The 10,390-nt window shown below is 50.3% G+C and overlaps 1 pseudogene; it reads right to left on the bottom strand.

Annotated features, from left to right (window-relative positions):
- Window positions 1–7,159: 7,159 nt before the first annotated feature.
- On the bottom strand, window positions 7,160–9,508 carry LOC128297999 (uncharacterized; annotated as a pseudogene).
- Window positions 9,509–10,390: the final 882 nt, after the last annotated feature.

The raw sequence follows: 10,390 nt of genomic DNA on the forward strand, positions 1-10,390 counted from the left end.
ACAAGATGGCGGCCAAGATGGCGGACAAGGTGGCGGACACAAGATGGCGGCCAGGATGGTGGCCAAGATGGCGGCCAAGATGGCGGACAAGATGGCGGCCAAGATGGCAGCCAAGATGGCGACCAAGATGGCGGACACAAGATGGCGGCCAAGATGGCGGCCAAGATGGCGGACCAGATGGCGGCCAAGATGGCGGACACAAGATGGCAGCCAAGATGGCGGACACAAGATGGCGGCCAAGATGGGAGACAAGATGGCGGCCATGATAGCGGCCAAGATGGCGGACAAGATGGCGGCAAAGATGGCGGACACAAGATGGCGGACAAGATGGCGGACACAAGATGGCGGATAAGATGGCGGATAAGATGGCGGACAAGATGGCGGCCAAGATTATGGACAACATGGCGGCCAAGATGGCGGACACAAGATGGCGGACACAAGATGGCGGCCAAGATGGCGGACAAGATGGCGGCCAAGATGGCGGCCAAGATGGCGGACCAGATGGCGGCCAAGATGGCGGACAAGGTGGCGGACACAAGATGGCGGCCAAGATGGTGGACAAGATGGCGGACAAAATGGCGGCCAAGATTGCGGCCAAGATGGTGGACAAGATGGCGGACAAGATGGCGGACAAGATGGCGGCCAAGATGGCGGCCAAAATGGCGGCCAAGATGGCGGACAAGGTGGCGGACACAAGATGGCGGACAAGATGGCGGCCAAGATGGTGGACAAGATGGCGGACAAGATGGCGGCCAAGATGGTGGACAAGATGGCGGCTAAGATGGCGGACAAGATGGCGGACAAGATGGCGGCCAAGATGGCGGCCAAGATGGCGGACAAGATGGCGGACAATATGGTGGACAAGATGGCGGACAAGATGGCGGACAAGATGGCGGACAAGATGGTGGCCAAGATGGCGGACAAGATGGCGGCCAAGATGGCGGACACTATGGCAGCCAAGATGGGGGACACAAGATGGCGGCCAAGATGGGAGACAAGATGGCGGACAATATGGCGGACAAGATGGCGGACAAGATGGCGGCCAAGATGGCGGCCAAGATAGCGGCCAAGATGGCGGACAAGATGGTGGACAAGATGGCGGCCAAGATGGCGGCCAAGATGGCGGACAAGGTGGCGGACACAAGATGGCGGCCAGGATGGTGGACAAGATGGCGGCCAAGATGGCGGACAAGATGGCGGCCAAGATGGCAGCCAAGATGGCGACCAAGATGGCGGACAAGATGGCGGACACAAGATGGCGGCCAAGATGGCGGACCAGATGGCGGCCAAGATGGCGGACAAGATTGCGGCCAAGATGGCGGACACAAGATGGCGGACAAGATGGCGAACAAGATGGCGGACAAGATGGCGGACAAGATGGTGGCCAAGATGGCGGACAAGATGGCGGCCAAGATGGCGGACCAGATGGCGGACACAAGATGGCGGACAAGATGGCGGATACAAGATGGCGGATAAGATGGCGGATAAGATGGCGGACAAGATGGCGGCCAAGATTATGGACAACATGGCGGCCAAGATGGCGGAAAAGATGGCGGCCAAGATGGTGGACACAAGATGGCGGCCAAGATGGCTTCCAAGATGGCGGACAAGATGGCGGACAATATGGCGGCCAAGATGGCGGCCCAGATGGCGACCAAGATGGCGGCCAAGATGGCGGAGAAGATGGTGGACAAGATGGTGGACAAGATGGCGGCCAAGATGGCGGACAAGGTGGCGGACACAAGATGGCGGCCAGGATGGTGGCCAAGATGGCGGCCAAGATGGCGGACAAGATGGCGGCCAAGATGGCAGCCAAGATGGCGACCAAGATGGCGGACACAAGATGGCGGCCAAGATGGCGGCCAAGATGGCGGACCAGATGGCGGCCAAGATGGCGGACACAAGATGGCAGCCAAGATGGCGGACACAAGATGGCGGCCAAGATGGGAGACAAGATGGCGGCCATGATAGCGGCCAAGATGGCGGACAAGATGGCGGCAAAGATGGCGGACACAAGATGGCGGACAAGATGGCGGACACAAGATGGCGGATAAGATGGCGGATAAGATGGCGGACAAGATGGCGGCCAAGATTATGGACAACATGGCGGCCAAGATGGCGGACACAAGATGGCGGACACAAGATGGCGGCCAAGATGGCGGACAAGATGGCGGCCAAGATGGCGGCCAAGATGGCGGACCAGATGGCGGCCAAGATGGCGGACAAGGTGGCGGACACAAGATGGCGGCCAAGATGGTGGACAAGATGGCGGACAAGATGGCGGCCAAGATTGCGGCCAAGATGGTGGACAAGATAGTGGACAATATGGCGGACAAGATGGCGGACAAGATGGTGGACAAGATGGCGGACAAGATGGCGGCCAAGATGGCGGCCAATATGGTGGACAAGATGGCGGCCAAGATGGTGGACAAGATGGCGGACAATATGGCGGACAAGATGGCGGACAAGATGGCGGACAAGATGGCGGACAAGATGGCGGCCAAGATGGCGGCCAAAATGGCGGCCAAGATGGCGGACAAGGTGGCGGACACAAGATGGCGGACAAGATGGCGGCCAAGATGGTGGACAAGATGGTGGACAATATGGCGGACAAGATGGCGGACAAGATGATGGACAAGATGGCGGCCAAGATGGCGGCCAAGATGGCGGCCAAGATGGTGGACAAGATGGCGGACAAGATGGCGGCCAAGATGGCGGACAAGATGGCGGCCAAGATGGCGGACAAGATGGCGGACACAAGATGGCGGATAAGATGGCGGCCAAGATGGCGGCCAAAATGGCGGCCAAGATGGCGGACAAGATGGAGGACAAGATGGCGGCCAAGATGACCCGTGACCCGTGGGAGGTGGGTGGTGACCCGTGGGAGGTGGATGGTGATTGGTGGGTGGTGGGAGGTGACCCGTGAGAGGTGAGTGGTTACCCGTGGGAGGTGGGTAGTTACCCGTGGGAGGTGAGTGGTGACCCGTGGGAGGCGGGTGGTGACCCGTGGTAGGTGGGAGGTGACCCATGGGAGGTGGGTGGTGACACGTGGGAGTTGGGTGGTGACCCGTGAGAGGTGAGTGGTTACCCGTGGGAGGTGGGTAGTTACACGTGGGAGGTGAGTGGTGACCCGTGGGAGGCGGGTGGTGACCCGTGGGAGGCGGGGTGTGACCCGTGGTAGGTGGGTGGTGACCCGTGGGTGGTGGGTGGTGACCCGTGGGAGATGGGTGGTGGCCCGTGGGAGGTGGGTGATGACCCGTGGGAGGTGTGTGGTGACACGAAGGAGGTGGAAGGTGACACGTGGAAGGTGGATGGTTACCCGTGGGAGGTGGGTGGTGACTCGTGGGAGGTGGGAGGTGACACGTGGGAGGTAGAAGGTGACACGTGGGAGGTAGGTGGAGACACGTGGGAGGTTGGTGGTGACACGAGGGGGGAGGTGACACGAAGTCGGCTAATCGACGGCTAATCGACAGTTAGTTGACGGCTAATTAACGGCTAATTAACGGTTAATTGACGGCTAATTGACGTTTTACTGACGGCTAATCAACGGCCTTTTTTCAGTGCCGGTCACTCAGTCACTCAGGGGCTAAGGCACTCAGGGGCTCAGGGGCTCAGGGGCTCAGGTGTCTGAGTGGCTGAAGGTCACCTCTTGCAGTACATGCTCTCCTGGTATCGGAAATCTGAAAACAGCTGGTTTGTATGGAAAGTTAGTGTATAAACATTGCATACCTTTAGGCGGGCAAAATTACCAGGTGCTACCTCTTCCGTGGATGCTCTCCTGGTCCTATACAGTCGGAAACTGGTAGTTTTCGAAGAAATTTTTCTCCACCAACGGGAAAGTTAGTGTTGAAGTATTGCATACCTTTCGGCGGTTTTCGACCAAAATTGCTGTACAAGGTGCTACCTCTTCCGTGGATGCTCTCCTGGTGCTATACACTCGGAAACTGGAGTTTTCGAAGAAATTTTTCACGACCAACGGGAAAGTTAGTGTTTTAACATTGCATACCTTTCGGCGGTTTCGAGCAAAATTGCTGTACTAGGTACTCTTCCGTGGATGCTCTCCTGGTATCGGAAATGTGAAAACAGCATCTTCCTTAAACTAGTGAACGCTCTCACGGGTTTGATAGTAGGCAATGCAATAGTGATGGGCAAATTATTAATTGCAATAGTGATGGGCAGGTTATTTCACCTGCAGCGCAAATTTATTCCACCTCTTGAAAAACATGCTCTCCTGGTATCGGAAATCTGAAAACAATTGTGTGCGCGGCAACGGTATAGTGGTTTTCACAGTTGACCAGCTGATTTGGTCATTGGACAAATTTGTCAGCTTTTTGGCAACTCTCGTGGCCCTGCACCTAATGGATCAAAGAATGATATAAAACATGATCAATTGTTGAAAAAGTTCCGTAAGTAGGAGCTCACCACTGAAATCAACCGTTAATTTTTGTTCATCGCCTAAAACATCTACATGAGCGGAACAGGTTGCTAAGAAATTTCGCTGATTGTTACCGAAAAAGTAAACCGATTAGAAACTGTACGTTGGACGAAAAAATCGTAGAAGGCGTTGGACTAATCAAGAATCATAAATATACGTAAATCGTAGAAAATGTGATCAAAGTAGTGGCGTTATGGTTCTCCTTAGCTCATACAAACGTTTATATATAGACTAGCTTAAAGGCCCGGTTTCAGGGCTACGCAATAGAACTCTGAGTTGTACGCAAGGGAACTTTGTTTTCGATACTTTGCTGATGTTTGTTTGATCATGGAGGTAGTCTTTGAACACAAAAACTTGACTTGATTTTAGTTATCAAATGCTAAAAGCTATGCAAATCTAACCGGCTGTGCATAACACAATAACTATTATTATTAACACGTTCCGTACCGCGTCACACAAATATGGGTGACGGCTATGTTTCCTGGGGGCCCGCGTCACCCAAATATGGGTGACGGTTATGTTTCCTGGGGGCCCGCGTCGCCAAATATGGGTGATGGGTATGCTTTAGCGAAACCGCAACAAGTGTGGAAAACGCTAATGTGCACGTTAGGTAAAAATTGCAATTTTACATGAGTTAATAAATAGTTTTCAACAATCAAAGCAAATCTATGTTTTACTAAGAGATTTCCTATATTTCATGTGAATTGTTTTTACAATAAATCCGTGTGATATTCGTTAAAATAATCAATGCACATTTGTGGAGATTTCGGACATTTCGCCATTTCGAAAGTATTTGTTTTCTTAACATTTTTTCTGACTTGGTCACGTTCTCCAGTTTGACGCCTTTTTTGTAACACTCAGCACACGTTCTTCGTACAGGTTTGCCTTGCTGATTATTACGAACCTCCAAGTGGTGCATTGTTTTTCTTGGCTTTCGGCTAGAAAGAACGAGATGACAATAACTCTATCTCTTTCTCTCCAACGAACCAAAGAGTGGATCGGACCCACACACAGTAGGAACGATTGCATTCGTATCATTATCTAGCAGAATTTGCGATTTTTGGGCCCGCAGAAAATTATACCGTTTTGTGCTTGGTACGGAAAGTGTTAAATAAAATTTGCGTTGTTTGCTTAATGGGATACACAATGTAAAACAATCCACTAAATAACAAATAAACAAAAAAATCGAAGGTCACTTCGAACTTAGTAAATCGCTCATTCTGTAATGCAAAATGTATGACAGGTGACTACCCCTCACAATGCATCAGAGAATGAGCGATCTCCCGCCAGGATATGCAATATATACGCGGCATATTTACGTGGAGTAGTTTGATTGGATGAATTTTCCTCTGCATTCGGCTCCATCTGGGTATCATTCTCATTGATGACGTCCCCACTATCTGTGTTTGTCCCCGTGCTCGATGGTCTCGGCTGTCTTCCTCGGCGACATATCTTAAATATACCATGAGTCCAACCGGCTTCACCCCGTGGAAACAGGATCGGGTACTGTAGTGGACGCATCATCTGGATGGTCTGGCCCTGGCACTGGCCTTAAGGATCCTGTAGCACGAAGTTGCAGCACAATCTCCCGTGTATATTCCGTGCTACCGGTGATATCGTCACAAACACACATGATCCATCTCACCTGCAGTCGGTGCGTTGTTTCGGCACTGGTCAATACCTGGTATACGTGAAAGGAGGCAAAGGCGCAGTTCATCGCGAACAGCTCATGTGTTCATACGTATGACTGAACATTCATGTTAGGAGATTGCGTGTGATAAATACTCGCTGCAGAACAGACAATATCGATTACGTCCCTCACCAACTACTGGTGCTTGAGTGTTTTGTTAAGTTAACTTAAGATCGAAGAAGTATAACTGAGTGTTGCATGGCGAATATCCCGGAAGCACAGCAATCGAATCAATTCGATGGCAAAGTGTTCCTTAGATGCTGTAGTTGTAAATTCCACCACGTGCTGCTTCTCGAAATTGGCGCACGTATGATTGTAGCTCCATTTAGAAGAGTACAGATACAGTGGTAATTGGTGTTGATGGTGATATAGCCGGTTCCGTTATTGTATTCGAAGATGGTGATGGCCCTGGCGGACCATTTGAAGAAGATGATTAGGGGTGGCCCAGCGGCGAATAAAATGGTAGGCGGAGTAGGCCCTTTCTTACTGCGCTTTTCGCCGTGCCTCATTTCAAGTTCCCTCAATGTTCCCCTTCCCTCCTGCATCGTTTTTAAAATTAGAGGCCCCAACTATAATACCGCCCTGGGCCTCCAAGGGGATTGATCCTCCACTGACACTGAAGTCTACATTAATGGATGCAAATAATTTTGATCTACCAGCTACTTGTTCTAAACATTTAGACCCTGTTCTCACAAACCTTTTGAGAAATTGCAAGAAATTTTCAAAATCGTACGCGGAAAAACTATCTAATTCACCTAAAGCTACAACATCTTCAAGCACGTGGAGGAGATTATGTATGTTACTCGTCACATGAGTGCGACCATAGAAAGTTGGGAACTGTGATACAAATTTGTGGAGCATTCTACGTGCAAGAGGATAAAGGGGTTGATATGTTAGAGACGAATAAATAGTTATACTACAAAAATAGAGGAGATAACGATCAAAACCAGCCGGGTGCATAAAATCTCTATATATCACAGGGCTAATGTAATGCGCAAAGGATCTAAATTCTGTAGCTTTCCAAAATTTTAAAGTTAAAAGAGATCGGAATGGTCGGTGTATTTCAGAAGGAAGTTTGGTTTTAATTAAAAAATGTGAAATGTTTTCCTTCTGATCAGTGGTCCACCGATCAAAAGAGGCCATTCTATGGTCATCTAAGCCTACCAACAATTTACGAGTCCCGCCCAGATCTATTAGGTGACATCGATCAGCAACTGGAAAACTTGTTATCATGTCTAAACTTCTTCTAATGGCGAACGTTTAGATTTATGATGAGCTCTATCAAGTTTTGCGCGAAAACTGGCATCTGCGGTGGTGCTATAGCATAATCAAAAACTACCTTACGTAAAGACTCCACACGCTCTCCAGCTACGGTGCACTTGGTGCATCCATGTTTGCCCTGAAATCCTAACACCGATTTTATCAAAGCCCGCGCAGGTGAATCGTTGACAAAAGCCTTTACGCAAATAGGAACTGTCTTATGGCCAAACAGCATACCTGGAGAATGCAATACGTTTAATTCGGCCACTAGTGGCCGAAAAAATTGCTCCAAATTTTTTGGTTTGTTTTGGCCGCTGTATATACCTGCAACCATAACTGGACAATCAGGTATTTCATTTATTTTAAAAAGAATAGGCCAAAATTCGGTGGGGCTGCTCCTGAAGAGAGGAAGACCATCAATTGAAATTTGTAAGCTGAATTGATTTGCTTCCGGAATGGTATCCTTAAACAAATTTCTAAGAGCAACCTCAATCCCTGTATACCATAATCGTCCCCTTGTTATGCTTTGTATTTCGCTGCTAACTTTGGGAATTTTTAGCAACGTACGTGCATCTTCGGGAAGCTCAGGGTGACCGAACTTCCTTAAATTTGCCAGCAGCAAATTAAGAAAGTTACGAAAAAGATGCCCTACAATCGCCAAATACTTTAAAGCATCTTTCAAAGTCTCAAAACTATTGAGGAAGCTATAAGCATCCCTCCAAAAATCATCAACATTTTCAACTGGTGCATCTACTTCATCAATATTTCTATCGTTAGTATTAATATCGTTAACATGCATATCGTTAATATTATTAGTATCATAATCCATGCTACTTTCATTACCTATGCCATCATCAATGTTTTCTAAAGATAAATTATTCGGATCATTCGCTTCATCTGTAAAGAAAAGAAACAAAAAAAAATTAGTCAATTGAAATTTAACAAAAGTAGTTTAAATAAAGAATTTGCGATCACCACAAACCACTTAACAGATCATATAAACGAAATGGCGGATTTTCACTTTTTATCTTCGTTAGAACGGACAGGCCGTTTGAAATTATTATACCACTGGAATGAGCCGGTTGGTCAGTCCTTTCTACGCGGGGATTTTTTCCGGTTGGGTTTTTTTACCCTGTCGTCCTATCGTATGGGACAGGTCTTCTTCTTGGCCCGCTCACAGTTGAGCACGTCGGCCAGGTCACCAATCCGTTTCCAGGAAACTCGGTCCAAGGCTGCATTCCTCCACCCCCGGCTGCACCCGATCTCCGACAGGTCTTGCTCCACTTGATCCCAACCACTTGATCCCACTTGGTCCAACGAACTCGCTGCGCTCCTCTGCGCCTCGTGCCGAACGGGTCACTGGCGAGCACCTTCCTGGTGGGGCATGAGTTCGGCATCCTCATCACGTGCCCCAGCCATCGTATCCTTCCGGCCTTAGCCACCGTCTGCTCCGCCAAGCAGCTCAGCTAGCTCGTGGTTCATTCTCCTTCTCCACACTCCTTGCTCTAAAATACCGCCAAAGATTGTCCGTAGCACCCGCCGCTCGAAAATGGCGAGAGCGTTGGCGTCCATGACTCATGGCCGTAGAGGACTACCGGACGTATCAGTGTGCGATATATCGAGCATTTCGTGTGTTGCTGGAGCCTTCTGGATCGCAGGAGTTTGTGGAGCCCGTAGTATGCCCGATTTCCCTGAACAATGCGCCTTCGGATTTCGCTGCTTACGTTGTTGTCCGAAGTTACGATCGTGCCAAGGTAGCAGAACTCCTCTACCACCTCGAGATCGTCGCCGTCAACTGGTACTCTGCTTCCGAGTCGGGTTCTATCACGATCAGAGTCCCCGGCAAGCAGGTACTTTGACTTCGTCGCATTGATCCTCAATCCAATCCTAGCGGCCTCGCGTTTCAGTCGGGTGTACGCCTCGCACACCGCCGCAAATGTCTGTCCGATGATGTCGAAATCATCCGCGAAGCCTACGAATTGGAGAGAACGGGTAAAAATCGTGCCCCTGATGTCGAAGCCCGCGCTTCGCATGACACCTTCCAGAGCGAAGTCGAACAGCAAACAGGAGAGTCCGTCACCTTGTCTCAGACCCCGGTGAGATTCGAACGATTCCGACAGCATGTTCGACACCCTCAACTTGCACTGCACCCCATCCAAGGGGCGCAAGTCTGCAGAAGAGTATGCGGGACAGGATCTTATAGGCGGCATTAAGGACTGTGATGGCTCGGAAGTTAGCACAGTCTAATCTGTCGCCCTTTTTGTAGACTGGGTGTATGACACCCAGTTTCCACTCATCCATTAGTTCTTCCTGGTCCCAAATCCTTAGGATCAGCCTATGCATGATGAAGGCAAGCCTCTCCGGCCCCATTTTGAACAGTTCTGCCACCAGTCCATCACTGCCAGCTGACTTATTACATTTCAACTGTTTGACGGCGCTGATGACCTCGTCCAAGGATGGCGGGGGCCCACCATACAGGACGGCCAGAAGGCTAAGGGCTTTGCCATCCTGCCGCGAGACTGGGAGACTGTCTTGGGCTCGGCCATTAAGGATCTCCAAGAGATTCAGCAGCGACCGGAAAAGCGGAATGCGACAACGCAGACGGAAATTGCCGAGGAAGCACCAACGGGGGCAGAACGCGAACCGGACCTCGCTGCGGCGCTGGTGGTGCGGGGGCGCGAGGGAAACGGTGGGGAGGAGACCGAGTCTACCTACATGGAAGCCCGGTCGCCTTCCGAGCCTCTCACGACGCTTCCACTCCCCAGCGCCACAGTGGAGACGACGGCGAGCGAACTGCAGTTGGCACCATCCTCATCCAAGCAAACATGGAAATCCTGTCGAAGCGGAAAATATTCAAACAGGTGCAAAAACAACGGAATACGGACGTCCCTAACGACATCATTACCGCCACAACAACAGCAACATCCAATGCTGGAACGGACGCCCCGACCAGCACACCAGACCACCAACACAACACCACAACCGCAATAGTCGAAAACGAACAA

The sequence above is a fragment of the Anopheles moucheti genome, chromosome 2, assembly GCF_943734755.1.
Source record: "Anopheles moucheti chromosome 2, idAnoMoucSN_F20_07, whole genome shotgun sequence".
Classification (NCBI taxonomy): domain Eukaryota; kingdom Metazoa; phylum Arthropoda; class Insecta; order Diptera; family Culicidae; genus Anopheles; species Anopheles moucheti.